At 36.6% G+C, this 22,810-nt stretch overlaps 1 protein-coding gene across 1 annotated transcript in view; it reads left to right on the top strand.

Annotated features, from left to right (window-relative positions):
* The window catches only part of MYT1L (myelin transcription factor 1 like), a 625,705-nt gene that overhangs the window by 45,872 nt on the left and 557,023 nt on the right, over nt 1-22,810 (top strand). The window contains exon 2 of the mRNA XM_077153065.1: nt 15,069-15,168. The gene's annotated coding sequence lies outside the window, so the exon portion shown is untranslated. The remainder of the gene's footprint in view (nt 1-15,068; nt 15,169-22,810) is intronic.

The raw sequence follows: 22,810 nt of genomic DNA, 5'->3' as shown, positions 1-22,810 counted from the left end.
TTGACAACTCAGAATATACATTTGACGAAATTTTTCAAATGATCACTTTTCTGAAAAAGAATTCTTTATTATTATTCAGGAAAATGTGCTTGATTTATGGTGTATTGTTCAGACTGGGTGAATTTGAACATGTAAATAACCAGGAGAAATGCATAACTTCCACTAATGAGGCATAAAAAGAAAAGTTCTTGTATTATTTATACTTTGAATTACTTTGAAGGAATGGATTTTTGTATTACCTGAAACTAATTATGCAATAGTGAGAGCTACTATAAGAAATAATATACTGTTTTTCTTCAGTCAATCTCTAGGAAGCAGAGAGATAGGGATATCTAGATTAGATAGATAATAATTATCTATATTTTCTGTAATAAATAATAGGAATTCCAGAAGCAATCAGAAGTGAAATGGCTATACGCACACATATACAAACAATTGTGTATATTTTGTGTGTATATTTATTTGAATGTCTTTAAAACACATTATGTGAGTTTTACTACCAGTAACTTGTAAATAATTATTATACACAATGAAGAACATTCCTATAAAATAACTTGGATTTCTGAATTTATTTAACTTCTTTTATACTTTTCCTTGATATGCAACTACACTGTCCCATTCTAATCCTCCGTAATAATCTGACTTCAGGCCAGGTTAAACAGCTCGGGAATCACTCCAAACTCATTGACATACCAAAATAGTATTGATTTTTTTTCCCTTTGCTTTAAAGTTAATTAAAAGGATACAATACGTCAGCAAGCTGGTGGAAAATTGTCTAGTGCCAAAATATGATTTAGGAATCTGACAAGTGAAAGATTGTGATAGTATGGAAATGGGATTTGACGTTTAAAAAAGAAAACCCACTTGAATGAAACTCTCCTCTAGTCCATGTGTGAGTACTCTTAAAATTTTATAAGGGACAGGTGAGTCCGCTAAAATAGAGCTAAAGGAAAACAGATGATTAACAATTCAGGTGTTTGAAGTCTTTATTTTCATTAGTCATTATGATTTGATTTGAAAGAAAAATCCAGTAGTATATTGTTTACTTGATAAGCACTGACAGATGCAGTTGGTGCAGCAGTTTTCCTGTGGCTGTTTTTCTCGATTAAATGGGAAACCGCCCTTTTCAAATTCGCATCCTTTTGCATCCAAGCCCCTCCCACCCCCACATGTAATATCTGAAATCTTGAACTGATTGGGGGACGCTTAAGATCCCAAATCACAAACAAAACCATCATTAACACAACCAACACTAAACGAAATCCTGGCTGACAAGAGCAAAGAAAGTAAAGCTCCAGCTTCCTTCTTGTCTTCTAGAGGCAGTACCCTTTGGTGAGTCTTGAGGAAATTATGACAAAATCTGTTGCCTGGAAGAGCCACTGTTTCCTCAAGTCAGTGACTCCTTTGCTTCAGTAAGATCTGCTGTATCAAATCCTTGGAGAAGAACCTAATGCTTTTGGTTTCCTGAACAAATCCTACCACTTTTCAAAAAACACAGAGTTATCATGAATAGAGTGAGAAATTTACCCTACAGTACCTAACTGCATGTGTATAATATTTGCTACTTTTAGTAGTAGGTGCTGCTGCACATGCCAAGGGTAATGTTTTATGAATCTTAATGTTGAGATTTTAGAATGTTCATGATAATGGCCTCATAAATATTTGTAGTTCCCGGAATATGGATGACCTTATCTTACCCCAGCCAGAAGTAAGATATTTAATTCCATAAATGAAATCTAAAATATTTATCTTTAAAACTCAGAGTATTTGTATAACGTTAAATAATTATTTAACATTTTTTATCTTCTTTTAGAAAAATCACTTCCTTTGAATTAAAGTTTACAGAGCTTAAAATTATTAAGGTCTGTTTCTTAGTTGCAACTAGCAAATTATTATTGCAAAAGCTCCTTTACCAAGCTTTCCTATCCCATCCCACAATGAATATACATACATAATCTGCATTTAATAATTTTATTCTTGAGTGTTTGTTATATAGGTTTTTACTGCTTTTGTACTTCTCTCTTGTCTCCTGAAATAGGCATAAACTCTTTGAGCAAAAAACTCATTATCTCCTGGCATTTTCCATTGCATTTGGTTACCAAAAGATGTGAGCATGTGCCAGTTGGTTTGAAAATCAATGTTTCTATTTTTATTTTAGCCTAGATTTAAAAGCTGGTCTTAATCAAACATAAAACTAATCCTTACAGATCATAGGTTTAATTATTAGGATATTTGGAGGACTAAACATGTTTTAGGACATTTTATGAGTATGTGCTTCCCTTAGTTTCCTTCTAGAAAGTTACCCCAACTATCTCAAGTTTGCTTTCTTCTCTGATCCTCAACTCAGAGCTTTTAGTATGAACATTGAAACTGAAACAAATATGAAAAAGAACAAAAGGCTTTGAAACACTTAATGTCTTTTTCTAATATACAGATAGGAGAAATTAATTTTGCTTTACCAAAATGTTAGGACCCTTTTTCCCTAGCTCAGATAGCTTCTAAAGGCATTTACTTTATTTTTCCTGCTTAATCCGTCACTGGGAAAGTGTTCATACAGTCATAAGGATTAGGAGGAAGAAGAAAATATTCCATAATGTATAAATGGATACATTTGCTCTTTCTTAAGAAAGTCATGAAACTTTCTTTTCTGTTAATGCATTTGAGCAAACTGTATATTGCATAAAGCTTTTGAAATGATGAGAAAGGAAGAGTGGAGAAAGATGTGAAAGTATCTGTACGTTAGTAACTTCAAAACCTGTGATTATGATTGCCATGACCCATATGCAGAAAAATATGTATTTGTTGAGATCATTTTTAGAGATAATGGGCAGGTGGATCCTGCCAATTTCTGGAACACAGCGCCATAGCCATACTACTCAGTTTCTCTGGAATGGTCTCTGTTTAAGTCTGTTGCCCAGGCACTCCAGTTTAGCTTTGTTCCCAAACAAGGTAACCCAGTTTTGTCATCACATTGTAGGGCCATTCAAATATGAAATACATCTGGCTTGAGCTAAGCAGGAAAAACAAAAAAAAAGACTCAGAAGGCATTTCTAGGGCATTCCGGCTTTCCCTACTTCACTGAGATAACTTTGTGAAGCAGAGTAGCAGAGAAAGGCAGAATTAATTTGCCTTGGATAAGGGTTGTGAATATTTTGTTTAGCAAAAATTGTGGGTAATTTGATATTTACATTATTACCAGCTTACCAGCCCCCTCCTTAAAAGTGTGTTGGTGCTGTGGCTGGTTTCAATTGGCCCTAAAATAGTCCTCCAGATTCTTGCAGAACAGACCTGAGAATGGGGACATTGCCTCACCCCACTTTGGCACTGACCTTGGATGAAGACGAGGTAGTTTGTTTTCCTGTTCATCAAGGGAAGATTGTATGGTCTGAGAGGCTCCAAAGTTTGTTTACCTGCTCTGCACACACTCTGTTAGGCATGACCAGGCTCTAACCTAATGATCTACCCATACAAAGTTAAAGACTGTCCTTGATGTAACTGAATTGTGTGCAAGTGGTTTCTCTTGAGACTGAAGACAGGCCATATAGGCTCCCCTTCCTAATGGAGAAATGCCAAGGTGCGCCACATTGGGTCCGCGGATACAGCTGGTGAATTCCCAGCAAAGGCAAACAGCACTGGCACCTGGCTCCTCACTTTTGTCCCCTGCTGATTTCCCTGCTTTGACATCAACTGACACCTATAGCCTTTTTTCTTACTTCCACTCCCTCCTTTCTTTCCTCCTGGAGTTAATGGCATTAGCAAGACAGCATTTCTAAGGGGGAGAAAAGAGTCTATATCACTGCTGAAATACCAGCATGAAAAAATAAATCATGTCCCTGTCCTATGCAGAAAAAGTATCCTAATATTAATCACAGGCTCTTTTATATATTTTTTTAAGTTTCTGAAACAAAGGGAAAACCTCTCAAAATGGAAATATTTGTCACTATAAGTCACATTCCTTCCCTTAAAAAAAATTGTCTACATGGGAATAGTAATAGTTTACTAAACAGGACAAACTTTCTTAAATTGACTATTTGGAGTTGGTCATAAATAACTCCTCTCCTTCCGTTTAAACAGCTATGGTTCCCTCTTGTCTCCCAAATAGTCATTGTCCCAGGAGCCATCACAGGAAGTTCCTGCACTTCAGGTGGCTTTATTTATTTATTTTTTGCATGGGCAGGAACCAAACCAGGGTGTCCAGCATGGCAGGCAAGAACTCTGCCACTAAGCCACCGTGTCTGCACTTAAGGGGGTTTTATAGGGAAGCTTCTTAATCATTCAAGGCTTCCTTTTGACTGACTCTGACTTGCTTATAAGCACCTCCTGGCAAAACAGACTAAATTTTTTCTGTATTTTCAATATTTATCCTTCTATTGGTGGTGGTGTTGGTATTGTTTTTAATGTCACTCTGCTCTTGAACTTCTTGATACTCTGCATTTAGATTGCCATCCTTTTGAAATAAAATGATTTTGAGAGCAAGGAGTATCTCTCTCTCTCTCTGGCAGTATTCACATTGATCTGATTTTCTTTCCCCCTTAATTCAGAGCGCTGGTGCTCTGGCTGAGCCTCTGTGATTGCTAGGTAACAGTGGATGTGATCTAATGTTTGGGGGCACCATATATTTTGTCAAACAGATGGTCCGCAGCAGATACTCGGGTTTTCAGTATCCTCTGTGTTTCCGGTGGGTGTCCATGGTCCCTGCCCACCAATGCCACATGACTCTGCTTCCTTCTGCCTAGAATGTCCTTATTCTTGTCATCTTATGTGAACAATACTCTTGCTTCCCAGCTCTGCTTCTGACTCCTTCCAGTCCACACTTTCTCTTTTCTGAGCTCTTATTAGATCTACTCCATAGACCTCTGCAAGTATCAGGTCATAGACTTTCTGATAGTGAAAAGATGGATGATGGGTTTCACATATCCAAGGTCCATCCTAATTCAGGAATTCTCCCTACAACTTCCCTGCTATGTACATATCTGCTGGGCCCATTTGGCTAAGAGAGAAATATATCATTTTTAACTATGTTTAGTTGGTCTATTTCATGGATACCACTTGCTTCCTTGCCTAGAATATTAGCTCACCGAGGAGAGAGATTCTGTCTTTCACTCTCTCCCTCCCCCCACCCCTGTCTCTAATCTATCTCCTATAATACCCAGCAGAGTGTAGTGCATATATTAAGGTTTTCAACAATTACTTAATAATTGCTTTTTCTACATGATAAATGGCAAAATAATCATCTGTTTATCCTTGAGTAATATTGGCTTGCATGATTATTCATATTTACATATGACTTAGATACTCTTACCCTCTCCGATAAGGAGAACAGATATAAAGCATATTAAAAAAACATTTTGGTCCCCTTATCTGTAAAATTGAGATAGTTCCTATTTCTAAGGCTGTTTCCTTTTCCTCCCTCTTCTCCATTTATATATTGAATGGAAATCCAATCTCTATCGTTTGTTCAATGACTGCACCTGAGGTTTGCTAAGGCTGATTGGCCTAAATTGCACTGTATAAAGTATGAGTGATGAATTTGACTTTTGGATGATAGTTTGCTGAGCCCGAGGCAAATTTCAGATTTTCCTGGTCCTTGCCAACTCTTTACAACTCCTCCTTCTAAAATCAAACTATTCTAAAATATAGGACAAAGACAACCGGCTTTTAGTTGGTTTGATGCTTGATACAAGTTAGAGAACATATTATGGGTTTGGTATCCTTACGGGGTACCAAATTTTAAGACAAATTGCTTTCTAATGACCTAAAAACAACCTGTCAATCAATTTCCATCATCTGTTGCCAACTACACTTGTCTCTCTGGCCTCATCTCAGTCTTGTAATCCCCTCGTAGCCTGAGGAGGAATACTAATTTAATTTTTTACACAGAAAAATGAGGATAGCTAATTGAATACAGGCTTGTTTTATTTCTCTCTTCTCTTTGCTTTTTCTGTATCGCTATTTTTTAAACTAGCCCATCTAATTTCCACCGGAAGTATCGGGACAAATTCCAGCATTTCCCCAATGCTGATTGCTTTCTTCTTATCACTGCCATCAAACAGAAGTGTGCCCTATGCACACTTGCCAAGAAAAGAGCAGGTTGAAATTCTTGGAGCTAAACATAAAGAAGCCTGAGTTCCTTCCAAGGATCTCATCCCACATCTTTCCTTTTGGTATGTGCATTTCTTAAAACTGTCTGACTCTAGAACAGTCCAGGATGAGGTATCTCTGCTTGAGTCTTGTGCATTTGAGCTGATATTCCTGCCTTCTGTCTCACCAGGCTGATAGGGCAATTACTTCGAGCCACAGAACGGCCCCAGCAGCTTTACAGAGCTGCCTCTTTGAGTCTGCTCTTCTTTATGAAGATTCTCTCTTGAAAGAGTTTTATTATTTCGTCACATGTGTGCCTTATCCCCAGCCAGACCTCCCTCAATTAGAAGCCTTTGTCTTTGTAAATGCCATCTCGGCAGCTCCATCAGAAAATATAGGTGACGTTTTCCCCATGTTCTCTGTTTTTTCACATTTTATAAATTAGCAATGTTCACATTCACCTTTTTTTGCCCTCTGCATACTTGTATCTCTGACTGATGGTGATGTCTCCTCATTGAACATAGTCGATATGGGGGAAATGAAATCTTATTTCTGTAATACCCTGGGCTCTTGGGATAATGCTCTGAAATCTTTAACGTTTCTTTTTTTTTTTTCCCCTCCCTTAGAGTTCTTGGCAGACTAGCCCCTAAAATATATAGGACTTTTCCTTCCCCTCCTTGGTGTCATCCTTGTCCTTAGTCTTCCCTTCAGCCCCTTGGATTGCAGAGAGGATGGATACAGCGATCCTGGGGAAATGCAATACAATGCTGCTGGCAGCTAATCTCACCCATGATTTAGGGGGCTCAGCCTCCCAGAGCTGCTAAGCTGGGATTCTAGGCTCTCTCCTTTTTGCCTCTGGGACAACAGTCTCTGCCTTAAATCTACTGCCTGTGCTTTCTTGATCCTGTCTGTCATGACTTCAGATTTTTTTCTGTGAGCAGGATTTGCAAATGACATAGGAATATGCAAGAAAGAAGAAAAAAATTTTTATATGTTTCAATTAAAAAAAAAAACCTTTGTCTCTTCTTCACTGATTTTGACACCTTTTGTTCATCATCTTCTATCCTTGCTCTTCTTTACCCAAATCTACTCTTGTTTTGCGTACAGACATGGGGTGAAAATAGGAGGCATTACTTGGGGAGAGTAGTTTATCAGATATTATTTATCTAATACATTTGATTCATTGAAAGCAAGCATTCTTTTTGTATTGGAATGCTGCACCGTTTTGCAAGTTTTAAAATTACAAATGCAAACATGCTCTTCCTGTGACAAGCACAGTTCTGATTGTGGGACCATGAGCAGGGCCAGGTGGTCCTTGCCAAGTTGTGACTGTGCACGTGCCTGATCAGGGACCATTTGCTGAGCACCTACTTATTTCTTTCAGTTTGCTGGGCCCTCGGGACTTGCAGGCATTGGAGGAGCTCACATCAGCTTGCCTTCTCGCCTCTGTCAAGGTGCCAGTGTGCCCTCCCCATTCCTTTGTCACAGCTATGAAGGCATTATGTGCTCTAGTCCTAATGCTTGTCCAGAAATTTAAAAGTAAATTAAAAATAGCAAAGAAAATCTTGTGGAATTTCCACCCTAAGTTTCCCATAGAGCAAAACAAAAGGCTTTTGTGCATTTCGAAAGGATTTTTCTCGACTTTGAGATTACTTTTTGCATAAACCAATTGGGAATATAATTGCTTTGTTATCCCATACCATGGAGGTTGCAGCCCCCACTTGAGAAAAGTCACAGTCATAGAATAAACGAGGAAAAACATTCAGCTCTACCAAAGCCTGAGATTGGTTTTCTTTCTTGCCAGGGCAGAAGGTTTCCTTGAGGCCCCAGGCCACCAACCCCAAAGCTGTGGGTACTTCCCCGCCCCTTATTTCCAGCACTCATTCTCTCTGCCTGGTTTTCTCTGTGTCTAATTACAGTGGTACCTTCACCTCCCCTGGATATGCTGTTCTTTTGCCCACTTTTACTAAAGACTCTTTCTTCCCACTCCACATCAACAGAGGGAAGCAGAGAACAATGCAACCCACTGCCTAGGTTCAGTCAACCAGAATCACACACCCTCACTTCTAACCCTCCTTCCCTGCCTGGGAAGGGCCTTTTGACACCAGGCCCACCCTTCACTGTGTATTTTAACTATTTGTTGAGTGCTGCTGTCTTTCTCTTAGAAAGACACTTTTCCAAATTTGAAGAAAAATCTGGACAATTCCTTGTAGAGATCTTGAAAAGTATTAAATGTACCATGAGACTCAAAGGTTGTAAGGTCCTCTCCAAACCTGATGGTCTAGAGCCATCTGGTCTACCACACCGCCACCACCAGCAGCACCACTTCCCCATCCCTGCATTCCGCAGATGAGGGAGCTGGAGCCAGGAGAATCCACAGAGCTCAGAGATCCGGAACCACAGCCCAGAGTGCACCTCTCAAATTGCAGTGGACTCTCACTGTAAAGCTGCCATACCCCAAGCAACACACTTATTCTTATTACGATACACAGACAGGCACTAAGCCTTAGCAAAGTTAATTCACTGATATCAGAATATAATGGCTGCCTTGTCTTTGTTCTCTTGGCAAATACGGTTCACTTTACTTGCTCTCCAGTTTGTATGATGAGCAAAGACCTGGTCATCTTTCTCTTGGCTCCGTCTCTTGAGACTCATCTCCTCCTGTCACCTCTTTCAGCTCTTTGCAGAGAATGAACGCCTGCTGGATTAAATGTTCTAAAATGAAGGGCTTGCGGGACTTCCGGTCTCAGATTCAACATATAAAAAACATATAAAATCATGGGCCTATATATCTCGTTGTCCTGAATCCAGGACACTTACAACTTATATCATAAAGGGATTTAAGCTCAAAGTACAAATCACCACCTTCATAGTCAAGAGAGAAAAATTATGTCATGCCTTTGTAGCTAAAGGCAAGAATATTACCCTTTTCCCAGAGTTTTCAATCATTCTCATTTCTCCTCCTGCTCCCATGCCTTGTTTTTCTGTCCCATGATCTGAATTTTACTTCTCCAGTTTCTTCCTTAAGTAAAAATAGAATTTATATGGTGTCTTATTATTTGCCAACCTTTTCCTTATATTATCTAAATTGATTTTTGTAATAGTCCTATAATGCTAGTGGGGCAGGTATTGTTTTTATCTTTTTTCCTATTTCACTAAATAGAGGAACTGGTTGAATTGTGAAAGTCATAAAGCTGGGAAATGGCATAATACTGATTCAAACCTAGGGGTTTTTTCCACATAGATTTTTAGCATTTTTCTTGAACCAGTGATGCACTTTAGGATCACTTAGGGAGCTTTTTAAAAAATACTGATACCTGGGCTTCATCTCAGACCAGTTAAATCAGAATCTCCGCAGGTGAACATTAGTATGTTTTAAAAGTTCCCTAGGTGATTCTAATATGCATCCAGGTTTGACAATCACATCTTTATGCTGTATTACTACCTCTCTGTTGGGAAGTTAGAAATATATGAGAGAAAAATAGTCCATTCCTGTGGAAAGGGTGCATGGACAACTCAGAGAATTTTGACATTTTAACTTATCTTTCCTTACATATCCTCCCAACTGACATGCACACATTGTGAGTAATTAAGCTTGAGTGATTCCCTTTTTCAGTTTTATCTTTATGCCCCCATATCAGTGTTATATTTCTAAGTTCTTAAGTCACACAGACTGTATTATTAAACCTTGATTTATCCCTTACAAATACACCTGATACAATAAGCACATACCACCCTGGTCTTTGAGTGGGAAATGACTTTAGCGATCATCCAGTCCAATGGCTTTCACATTTTTATTAATTGAAGAACCCTCTTATAAAATGAAAACTTGCAAAGACTCCTCAAGAGAAGGCAGATGAAAGTAAAGCTACCCAGGATGAAGGAGAAGCAGGGCCAGGACCTTCGCTGCTTGGACACTTGCCCTTGCATGCCTTTTTGAAACTCATGAATGCGTGTTGAATCAATGGCGGAGCACACTTGGGTGTACAGAACATGGTTCAAAAGTAAATAATATGTGGAGTGTTCTTATTTTACTGCTAAGGAAAATGAGGGCAAGCAATGGACTAAAAAATAAATAGAAGGCCAGAGACTTAAACCTAGAGATTCTGGCTTTCCCTCTAACCGCATTATTTTTTTTTATTTTTTTGGCCAATTTATTGAAATTGTGCAGCTGATATCATGCACATATTCGATGGTGTTGTGGCAGAAGGTTGTCAAGTCCCAGTGTCAGAACATAAATACCCTGGCTCCCACTGGGGGCACTACACCTGACTCAGAGAGGTTTTCTCCAGAGAGTAAATTTCCTCCCAGTGCACACTCTGATGTCTTCTCTCCTCTGCCTCCTGGGCTGGGTCTCCCAGGAACCCCTCAGTGCTGGGATGAAGTGAAGCTCTGTTTATGCTCTGACGCAGGTGAGCTTGGAGTTTGGGGATTGCTGACTTTGCCAGCTATTAATTGGATCTATAGCTAAATCTTTCTCTCTCTTTTTGTCTCCTTAAGCCAATATTAAGGAAATCATAATTTCTCAGATGTCAAATGATATAAAATATCAGTCAGGTGCTCATCCCATTCGGATTTTCTGTTCTAATCCATTTAGCCTGCTTATATTCCATTGGTAATAGCAATGAGAGTTATATTTGTTTGAGAACATCAAAGATTGGCCCTCGGAATCTTCTTATTCCAGTTTAACAAAAAGCGTGGATAAGAGAGCTGTCCAAGTTAACCCAGTGATTAGCTGATTATTGTGGTTTCTATTATAGTTGCTATAGGTTGTTGCTATATGCTTATAACTTCGAAAATATTTATGTATTCACTTATCAAGGCCCAACTTTTCCATAAGGTAGATATGAAAATTAGTTCACTATATGAAGCCAGACTGGCCTGAAAAAGTAATAATAAGCAACTAGAGAATTTTAGAAAAGTAAAGGTTTGAACCACTATACTACTGCTATACTTAAGGTTGTAAGGGTAATAGTATAAACCTCTAACAGAACATAAATAAATTAAAGAAAAATACATAAAGAAGCAGGCTTTGAGGCTAATATGCCCAAAAGCCCCTGCTTATCTGTAGGCGTGAGATAGGATATGCCAGCATTACCCTAACAGCACCTATCGGGATTTTCTCTGGGGTAAGGGCCAGGCAGCCACCCTTTTTGATCTTCATTTTCACACTGATGCCAGTGGGGATTCTGTCTGCCCAGACAAGTAGCCTTGTCCCCATGAGCTCCCGCAGGGGAGACGGAAGCTTGAGCTGCCTCTGTGTTCCTGAGCCACAGAAGCTTGCAGAAAAGCAAAAGAATAAGCCTATAATATATTAAAGGGATAGAAAGTTCTTAAAAGTGTAATCATCTTAGAGAAAATAACGTTTATTATTAGCCAACTTTGAGCTCAAAACCTGTACATTTTAAGAAGAATATCAGCCTAAGACCGAAGACCACCTTGAACATATTATATATTGTCCTCTAGTAATATGTTTGATCTAAGCATTTGTGTGTGTCATTCTTACAATAAAAATCCAAAATCTAGCTCATCATAAAATGAATCTGATAGGTGATACTCTAGACCAGTGCTGTTCAATAGAAATAGAATACAAATCACAAATGTGCATACATATTTTTTTAATTTTCCAGTAGACACATTAAATATTGTCTAAAAAGATTAAATTAATTTTAATAATGTATTTAACCCAAATATAATCATTTCAACAGATATTCATTAAAAATTATTAATGAGCTTTTTTCCTTTTTTTTACACTGTCATCAAAATCCAGTGTATATTTCACATTTTCGATGCATCACAACGTAAGTCTTAAATTAGCCACGTTTCAAGTGTTCAGTAGTACTTGTGGCTGGTGTCTGACATTTTACACACCACAGTTGTAGATGATCCAGATGGGAAACCTTTACTTAATTCTTCCCAAGGTTTTGCTTTGTTTAGCTATGTGATGATTTTATTTTTTTTAAAGAACTTTAATGACATTGAGGTTTTAGTGTGGTGTTTATGAACACATACTGAGGAAGTAGATTGTTAAGGCTCAAATCCAGTTCTACTATCAACGAATTACATGATCTCAGACCAGTTATTTAGCTTCTACATGCCTCACTTTTGTCATCTGTAAAACTGCACATACCTTGAAGTGAGGATTAAAGGAGACAATTAGGTACCATTTTTACCCCACAGCTGTGTTCTTTTATTTATTGTAACTATTTTTCCCTTTGTCCAGAAATGAATTTTAGCAGGTCAGAAAATGAGACCAAATTATATATCTAATCATATTTCTTCTGTCTACTGTGGGAAAGCTATAGAAGGGGACAAGTAAATATTCAGTGTACCCTAGCATAGAATTTTGAGTTCTGATATTGCTCTAACTTAAACCTCCAGTGTGTTAAATTCCAAAGTTGAAATAAAGTTGTAGCGTTAGACTGGCTTATTAATGCTTATTACCTTACTGTCATTCTTTCCATGAAAAAGCTATTCATCTCCTCTATTTGAAAATTGGTAATATCAATGTGGAAATAACTACTATTTTATTTAAGAGGCAATATGAAATAGCTATTAATTATCTAGAATTTTTATATAAATTTAGCGAATAAGATTAGTTCTAGAGGTCAGAATGGGCCTTAAAGTTCTAATCCATTATCCTCATTTTACAAATGAAAACATGCTTTTGAAATACTGTCATTTTTGCATCTGCAATAATTAGATTATTTATTATTTTAGAATGACGGGAAAAAAAGATTGTGACTGACATGTATTAGTTGATAGCTCTAAAAACAAAAATAAAAAATTAAATAAAGAAAGCACTGACCTATGAGCATCTGTACAGTTCTTAAACCTTCTATTCTGTATTGGAGCCAGAAGGCTGGTGATGTAGAACTTAAGAAGAAGTGCTAAATAAAATGAACCTGATATCAAGAACTTTAAAGTCTAATCAATTTTTCTTAATATTTAAAAATCTAATGATCTGTTTTGATAAATCCTCGTCTTGTAAACTTCCTCAGACTTCTCTGAAAGTTTTAAATACATTAAATAATGTGATGAAAACAAATCAGAGTAATAGCAACTTAGATGAGAAATATGTGTGTATGGATGGATGTGTGTGTACCTACGTATAGATTTTTTTAGCTCTATAGCAAACGAAAGCAATGTGAGCATTAATTTTGCTTTTCATTGGTTTTTCCTAAGTGGTGTGGAAAATAGAATTTAGCAGAGCTTGCTTTTAATACCAAGTCTGCTCCTCTGATCTGTCCATTTCCTTCCTCCACTCAAGAGTTTTATGCACCCCCTTTCTGCATATAACCATTCATGAGAGAGAAAAAAATATTGCATATATGCATGCTGGCGTAACTCTCAGAGGCAAACCCTTATATTCTTAAGTTCATGGGCACCACTTGCCACAGATGACCTCTTCTGCAGTGCTCAAATGTAGTGACCCACTTGGGACCACTTCAAACTATTAGAAAGTTTATTCCTGACTCACAAAAGGCAAATACACTGGAACGCCAGTGTAAACTAGATTTACTGTCATTTTCATTTTTCAAAGTAAAATTCTAAGGCCTGAAATTCTCAAAAATATCTTCTAATGGTTTCTTTGTTTTATTTATTCCATTTATTAGCAATCCTCAGAAACTCGATATCTGCATTACCAATAGTCTTCCTCTCAAATCACACAAGTTCTTCATTTGATTTTGAATGTGCTAAAATGGTCTCCACATTTCAGTAAGGATGATATTGCCCTGGAACAGTCATCATGCTCATCTTCCAAAAAGAATTGTTTCTATATGTGAAATACAGCATGTTCATAAATACCTAATATTTTATTTTAAAAGAGTGAAGAACATAGGATTGACATGTTGGAGGGGCTGAAAAATTGGAGGGCAGCCTAGAGAAGTAGAAAGATCTCTGAAGTGGGAAAGATCTGGTCTTGCATCCCAATGAACCATTTTCTAGCTGTGTGTCTCAGGGAGTTACAAAAAGGATGATAATACTTACCTTTGAGAGTTAAATGAGGTAATGAACCTAGAGTGTCTAGCATAGAATCTGGCTGTTCATCATTAGAGATGCAGTGATGGTAGCCCTTGCTATTGTGCTGTTGTCGTGAAGTTAGGACTTTTCTTCATATCGTTAGTAACATCACACACTATAGGAAGTGTGACTCCAGTGCAGGCAGGTGATGATCCCAGGAAAGAGAGTGGGAAGAGCATTCCAGGTAGAGGCAAAAGATTATATGCAAATTGAAAGCATAGAAGAATTTTATGTTTCATTTTTCCTCCCACAGAGCTGCTAAAATTGGAATTAATATGGTTGGTGGTTAGAAAAAGTTCAATTGATGTTGCCAAGGAATTATTTTCCTTTTCTTCAACCACTCCAGTCTTTCCATGTAAATGGAGACCATAAGAAATATCAGAAACTAACTTTTCCTCTTTCCATTCTTCTTTACTTTTTAAGATGTTTTCTATTATTTCCATAATCCAATTAGCCATGGCATGGCCTTAGATAAGCTCGGATTCTGAGATCCCTATTTGAAGCAGCATGTCCTGTTGTCTTCGAATCCACAGTGCATTCCCCTTCTTCCAGAACCTTGGGTTGGCTATTGTAGTCATTGCCCAATGAGCAGGTAGTTTCCTTGGCATTTGAGCTAGTCCTCAATTCATTTCCCTTTGTGAGATCTCTTTGTAGAGAGGACGGAGACTGAGGTACTGACACAAGTTTTATACATCTGACCTTGTTCTTTAACTTTTATTAAAGAGCAGACTTTTATTTACAAAGCTCTTCAACGTTGAGGAGACACATTATGAGTATCTTACCCCAGTATCAGTCCTCAGCTGAATTAAAGTGAGTGTGTGTGTGCGTGTGTATGTATGTGTAAACTTTCCATTAAGTTAATGAGAATAACTCAAAATTTAAAGAAACAATCAATTTTTTGAAGTCAGAAGGAAAGATTACCAGTTTCACTAACAATTCCTTATGTCCTCTCTTATGTGCAGGAAAGAACACACAGAAGCTGTTGCAGAGGACAAGGTACATGCCGTTATTTCCTGGACATCTGTCCAATCCACTTGGCCATTTGAAGAACCATAGAGTGTGGTATGTTAACAAAAATAGGATATTATAATTTTATTAGGAATGTAAAGGATGGTACTTGTAAACAAGCCAAACTTGGAATACAGTAATGACTGGTGTAAAATTAGGCCTATTGATACAATTATAAAAACATGCTTTAATTGATTTTAACAAACATACCACACCAATCCAAAGTTTCATACATGATTTTGGGTAAACCCACAAATTCTCTGATAAGAAAAAAGAATGCATGAAAAAAAATTAGGCCTGTTGAGAAATAAGCCATATTATGTAAAACTTAACAGAGAAGTTGTGTTCTTTTCCATCAGTTATTTCTTATTGTTTTTAAAATTCAGATATTTCCATTTTCTTTTACTATGAAGCTGATTAAATGTACATATATTAAATTGAGACATCAGCTATGAATTTTCTTACATCTTTTCTCTTATGAGAGCATTATAGTATCCGACTATTTTAGAAACAAACCAAATCAAGCAGGGACCATTCTCCAAAACATACATTTATAGAGCTATATACTATTTTTAATTAATTTTCTCATTCTTTTTATTTACCTGGTGCCTTATAGATTTCAAAATCCTCTCAGATTCTTCCATCTGACCCTCTGCAATAACCCTGAAAAATAATTGGTAGAGAGTACTAAATTACTTCCAGCATATAAGCTGGCTGATGAAACCCATACATTCTGGCATACTTTTTGTCTATTAGAATGGAATTTTTGAGACTCAGAACATAAAGTAACAAAATGGTAAATCTTTTGAAATCTGAAATTTTGTAAATTTCTTTCTTCATTATTGGTTTGTACATGGAGAGACAAATAATTAATATAATCCTATGTAGACTGTATTCAATGCTTACTTTGTATTGAACAACATTCTATATGCTTCCATGCATAGGCTATTTCTAACCTCACACGTACCCCAGTGGAAGAACTGTTACTATTGCCCTGGTAGACATGAGGAAACCAAGGCTGAAGAAGGCTAGAGAACTAGCCTGACCATGACACATATTTTAAAGAATTTACCCAGAATTAACTACAGTTCCCTTCTTCCATGATGGTCATCTGTGTCACTTTTAAAATCTGTCTAGAAGCATGATGGCCTTCATTTTCGATTCTGTGGAAGAGCAGCACACCATGACCAAAGCGGAGGTCGGAGAGTCCAGAGAATTCCATTCCTGCCCTGTCCTGCCCTTGCTCAGTGAACTTTAGGAGTTTTACATTTTTGAACTATTTTTCCTTCTAACCAGGAGTCTTGGAATTGAGGAAGTTCATTCTTCTAAATAAGACAAATTTAATTCCCATCAAGATTGTGAGGAATGGACCAATCTGTTGGAACTGATATTATTTACTACACAATTAATTCATAATTGTTCAAAAATTATACACTTTCAAGACATTATTTCTTTACTCTCTCTTACTTTTGGTGACAATATCATTGGCAATTATTCTCTGAATATTGTAATTTCCACTAATGTCTAACTGCCAGAGAGATGTATTTTTAACTTTCCTTTTTTTCATAATTAGTACATGCAGATGAGAAAAAATGGTTAAATAGTTATTAAATATATATGTAGTAAAAAATAAATAAAATCAGTGAAAATCCTAAATTTGATTATTAGAGAATATCTCTAATAATATGGTTGTTTAAAATTCTTCACAATTATCCTTACATATATAATTTTAAATTAAGATGAATCTTTCTGTACATTTTGTTCTTTATTCCTTTTTTTAACTTTATATATACATATCTAATTTTATCAATAAATGTACTTCTTTTACATCAGTTTTTCATGGTGTAATGTATTCCACTTTGGGGATATACTAAAATATACTTAGCCAATCCTCTACTGTAATTTTGTATGTTTTTTTTAATATTTGCTGTATAAACAAAACTTTAATGGCCATTATTTTACCTAAAACTTTTCATATTCTTAACTAGTTCACTAAGGTAAATTACTAGTAGAATAGCTGGGTCGAACAGTTTGTATATTTTAAGGCTTTTGATGGGGGTAATATTTAAAATTTTTTCCTGTGTTCTTATGTTTTATCATATTACAAAATGTCCTATCTTATTCTCAACATAGCCAAACACCCAATAAGGGAATGGTCCGCCAATCCACATAGAACTTTTGTAAATTTGATTTTAGGAAAAAGTAATCTCATAGAATGTTATCTAGCTTTTTAAAAGCTAAAAAGTTATTTCAATATATGTTCTGAAATTCCCCAAAACTCAGTGCAAACTCTTTTCTTTCATTCTCTCATTCATACATTACTTCAACATACTAAGTACCTATTATGTGAAAGACAATATGCTAGGCACTTTTGATATATAAATTAATAGGATTGCCCCATGCTTTGGGAGAGTTTACTTCTAGTTATGGAATTGACAATTATATTGAGCCCTTAGTATATAACAAGAAGTCCGCTATAATTCAGTTGCATTAAAAAATATATAATCTTAGCATCAACAGAATAACATACTATTATTATTCTTTATATCTAACCATAAATATTTCAAGACCCACAGTCTTTATAGAAAGAGTGCATTTGCAGTATGTTCACTACACTGTACTGTGCAGTATACAGTATTACAGAAACTTTCCTGTTCTCATCCCCACCTACTCCTAAAAAGTAGCTTTTTAATCTCTTCTTGAATATTTCCAAGAATGGATCATCTACTACCCTGTAAGGTGGCTGAGTACCTTGTTAGATAGTGCTAATCATTGAAATATTATTCTATATCTTGAGGTGAAATTCCATTCTGCAAAATATACCTTTTACTCCTAATTTTAGACTTTGGAGAGAAACAAAACAAGTTTAATTCAATTTAAGTAATGTATTTTAAGGATCTGCTATATTCAAGAACTGTTCTGGCTGTAGTGGGCTAACTCTTCTTTCCCATGTATTTGAAATATTATCAGGTTTTCCTAAGCACAAAAGTTAAATAACTCACCCCATTCACAGTAAGCAGGCTAAGTGCATGCATGGAGTGGCATGGAATTTTCTATAAAGCTACAAATTTTGGTCTCAATTCTTGACCCCATGCATGCACTGGTTATAGAAATTCCCACAGTGGACCAGGAGGAGAGAAGTTTCTGCCTTCCACCCTCCCCAACCCTGAATTTGTACAGACTTTGTGACAAAAAAGAAAGGAAAGTAGTGGTAGCTGTAGTTTGAGGAGAGACTTGCTGTGGTTGTTTAAATTTGTTCTAGTAGAAAAATCTGAGCTAAACCTTGGAAAACTTACTGTGTTTGTCCCACGTCTGCCACTTCAGGCAGGTCACTCAATCATTTTGTACATGAAGTCTCTGTGACTTCATGCACAAAATGAAGTTTATAACAATCTCTGAGGGGACTTGAAGCTCTAAAATTTTAATACCGTATCCCATGCTTGGAAGTTCTGGACATTGGGTTTCAGAGCCTGGATACTGCTAGGTGTGGCATTTGCTGGAAGATTCCTCTCTTCACCCATCCATTGGCCAGCAGGACCTCTTGTGGCCTTGACTTTCCTGCCTATCTCCTGACAGTGTCTGACACAGCACCTCACACGGAGTCATCTCGCTGGCTCTTAGCTGGTGGGACTAAGTCCAAGGAGGGGTACATGTACTAACTGATTTAATCCTTATCACAACTCTCTACAGTGGGAAGTGTTATTATCCTCATTTGAAGGAGGGGGAAATGGGGGCACAGAGAGCCTATGCAATTTACACAATGTCACATAGAAGATACAGCACTTGAGTTAAAGAGTAGCTGCAGAGACTGTGCTCCTAAGGTCTATACTCCATTGAGGGATTTAAATGACTCTACCACAAATTATAAACCCCTGATTGTCTCTTGATCACTTGTCTTGATAATAAATGGCTGCTAACAGACAACTTTGATGTGCAAAAACAGAAACAAAATCAAAGCATCAATCCACATGAACTGCAAAATCAGGATACATAATGGTGTTTATTTTATGGTTGTTTCACTAAAATGGCCAAATTTGATATCATTGTGTGCTTGAAATCCTCCTGATATGAAAATAACCTTCTTTAAAGACCTAAAAATTTCTTTTCGTCCATCAATATGCTTACTTGTTTATGTATATTGTCTTGCCTTTTATTTTTATGTTTTCTGACTATTTCTTGCTTGTTTCTTTATTTTAAACTTTTCTGATATATATATATATATTTGCTACTTCTTACGTCTCATCCATTTCAAATCTCTTAAGCACGTTACCACATATAATCGTTTGTTTCATTTACCTCTTATCCCCATCCTTGGCTTCATGTTGTATGCATATATCCACTTGTCCCATGAGTAAGCTATGCAAAGTCAGACTGTGAACAATAACTTTCTACTTAATTGCAAAGTTCACATTCTTTGGATAAAATAAATAAGTGTAAGAAATTATCAGTTTTCAGTCTCTGCCTATGTGAGGATGTAAATAAACATGGAACAGCAAAAAGAAAATACAATGAAGGGGCGGGCCATGGTGGCTCAGCAGGCAGAGTTCTCTCCTGCCATGCCAGAGACCCGGGTTCATTTCCTGGTGTCTGCCCATGCAAAAAAAAAAACGAAAGCTTTTACTCAGTCCCAAACTAGCAGACCAATAAACAAAAGCACTTGGAGGTAAAATTGAACTATCGGTAAAATGAACAAGAAATGAAAGAAGGTGTTGATGGAAGTTTAAGAAATGGTCTTTTCCTCCCCTCTCTCTCTTTCTTTTACTTCTTTTATGTTGAGTGGATATCATAAAAATAAAATTTTTACTCCTCACTTTACCCTTCATTGGCCTTCAGGAGTACCCTGAACTATGAGAAAAGCAAATAATTCTTAGTCCTCTTAAAATCTAAACCCATGGAACCAAAGAAGTTCTGTTGTCTGTACCCAAAACCACAAAATGGGCCCTAAACACTCAGAACCATTAAGATACTACAAATATTAATGGTTAGAGAAGCCTGGTAACAAACAGCCCATTTGGGAGCGTGGAGGGGAGGGTGGCTTATATTCTTCTACTTTAAGAATTATTTTCAAGTAGCTTGGGGTGAAAGACAACAGCTGAAATGCTTCTAGAGCTCCCTCCTCCCTCCTCCGATGTACACATAAGTCAGCAGTGACGTAGAAACCAAGGGAGACTGCGCACACAACAGATAGCTCTGGATGAAAACCACATGTCCTTATGAAGACCAGGGACCATCCAGTGCATTCCCAATGCTGCCACAAAGGAATCACAGAGCATGAAAGCAAGCCAAGGAGAATTGTAATTAAGAAGATTAAAATAAGAAAAAAAAAAGATTTCTTTTTTTGGCATTGGTAAGCTTCTAACTTATATGCTTTCTTTTTTCTGACATGAAACACGGTGTGTTAAAATACAGCAAGGGAAGAAAACATACTTCATTTTGCCAAAGATTTGTACCTTTTCCATAATACTTACCTCTGGAATTTAATGCATCATCTATTGAAAATATCAACTGTATGATATTAAGAATTATTCATTTTTTAGGTGTGTTAAACTAGCATGGCTTTGTTTAAAAATAAAGTTAAAAATAAAGCATAATTGGCTCAATAATAAGTGAATTTTCCGTGGCATATCTATGGGATGGAATTTCTAAAGGTGTTTAAAGAAATAGTATTTTAATTGAGTTTAAAGAAATAGTATTTTAATTGAGTTTAAAAATTTAAATGAAGTATGTTTTCTTCCCTTGCTGTATTTTAACACACCGTGTTTCATGTCAGAAAAAAGAAAGCATATAAGTTAGAAGCTTACCATTATACGCATTATAGTTTTGTTTTGTTTTTGTCTTCAAATCAACATAGCTTAACAGATTAGTTAGTTTTGCCACAAAATAAACTGCTTGTGTCTTGGATAGCTAATTTCTTTTCCTTCCTTCTTTTCTGCAACAAAGGGCATATAACTGCATTTTTTTCTATAAGTAAAAATGGTTGTATGCCCACCTAAATCTTATTTTTACATAACACTTGAGTGATAGTAACCTTGCAATTGTTTAATCCTACAATACCTTTCATTTTACATTATTTAAAATCTAACTCATAGCTGTTCAAAGAAAAGCAAGCTTGTTGCTAATAAGGGACAATTGTATTTTCTAACGAATTCATTTTCACTGGTAAACAAAGTAAAGTTTTTAGAAACATTAGACTTTTAGTACATTAATAATGGATACCCACTATTTCATTTCATTCCTTCCATCTTTATTCTGTGTGAAGTCTTTTTTTTTTTTCCCTTTACTTCCACTGAGATTACTTATGTCACCTGAGGGAATATAGTCATTATTTCAGCTGGTGAAAGACAGTGCCAGTGGTTTCCACAAGATTTCTCTTTGAGCAAGTACTCTGTACTAATCATTATGCTAGGTGTGGAATGAGTAAAGATCCATTCTTCTGTGAAGTTAGTCATAATTTAGCAGGTGAGATAAAGGCAAATACAGAAAGCAAATTTCGGTATCATGAACAAATCCTATCAGGGTCCAAGGGAAGGGAACAATTGTTGTGATGGAGACAGCTAGGAAGGCTTCTTGGAAGGATCTGGTTTAAACAGGTTTGGGATCTGACATGGTGGAAAGAAATAGCCATGAAATGGAGGTAGAAAAAGGTCAAAACATGAAATAGAAATGACATTCTCTGTACACGTCTATAGAGAGAATGTGATTCTATGAACTGTGGGTCTAAAATGGATCAATGGCAATGTTCAATTTTGCCTTCCCAAGCTTCTTTTCTATGGCACAATAGCTAACTCTCAGTGTATGAGAAGTGTATGAGCTTTTGGAGGTTATATCAAATAGGAAAAGGCCAAGATGACCAAAGGGAAGTGGAAATAAACCAACTACAGAAAGATAATTGGTATAATTTCCTTCATTCCCTTTCACTCTCCAATTTCCCATCCTCTGATTTGCAACTACTCCTGTGTAGTTGCAAAAGGACTTCATTAATTAACTAACATATTTTTAAGATTCAAAAATCTGCCTAAACCACTGGCATTGTCTTTCATCAGCTGAAATAATGACTGTGTTCCCTCAGGTGATATAGGTAATAATAATCAGGTGATAGAGGTAAATAATTCTGATAGAATGAGTATGGCAATGACAACTGGGGCCAAATAATGTGCACCCCCCACTAACTATAGTGCTTCTGAATTAGTTACTTTTCAAACAGTAATAGATAAAAGGATGTGGTAGCAGGTGATGTTTAGCCTTCTGGTGTCTGTGGGAATTTGTGCTCTGAGTCCAACAGTGGAGTTGCAGGGTACAGGTGGCATACTGCATACATTCATTGCTTTAAGAATTTATTCTATGAGAGTTGCTAAGATAATGGTCAAATTTTCCTGACATTTGTAGATGAGCCTTAATGAACAGAAAAGTATCATTCTTTTTGAAAGGAAGCCTGAAACACTTTTATTTCACTTCCACACATACATGCTGAATTCCTACTATGTGCTGCATGCTGATATACTGCTCTAAAATGCAAGCACATGTCCTTCTGAAGGGCAAATGCAAACAGATAACTAAAATACAACCTGCAATTATAGAAAACACCATTGCAATGTAATTTCCCAGGTAGAGAAAACATTTCAGCGCATAAAAAGATGGAAAAGGTGAATGAATGGAAAAGACCATTCATTTCAGAATGGTCTTGAAGAATAAGTAG

The sequence above is a fragment of the Tamandua tetradactyla genome, chromosome 3 (genome assembly GCF_023851605.1).
Source record: "Tamandua tetradactyla isolate mTamTet1 chromosome 3, mTamTet1.pri, whole genome shotgun sequence".
NCBI classification, from domain to species: domain Eukaryota; kingdom Metazoa; phylum Chordata; class Mammalia; order Pilosa; family Myrmecophagidae; genus Tamandua; species Tamandua tetradactyla.
The sequence above is the reverse complement of the archived record's forward strand: the minus strand, read 5'-3'. Positions and strand labels throughout refer to the sequence as shown.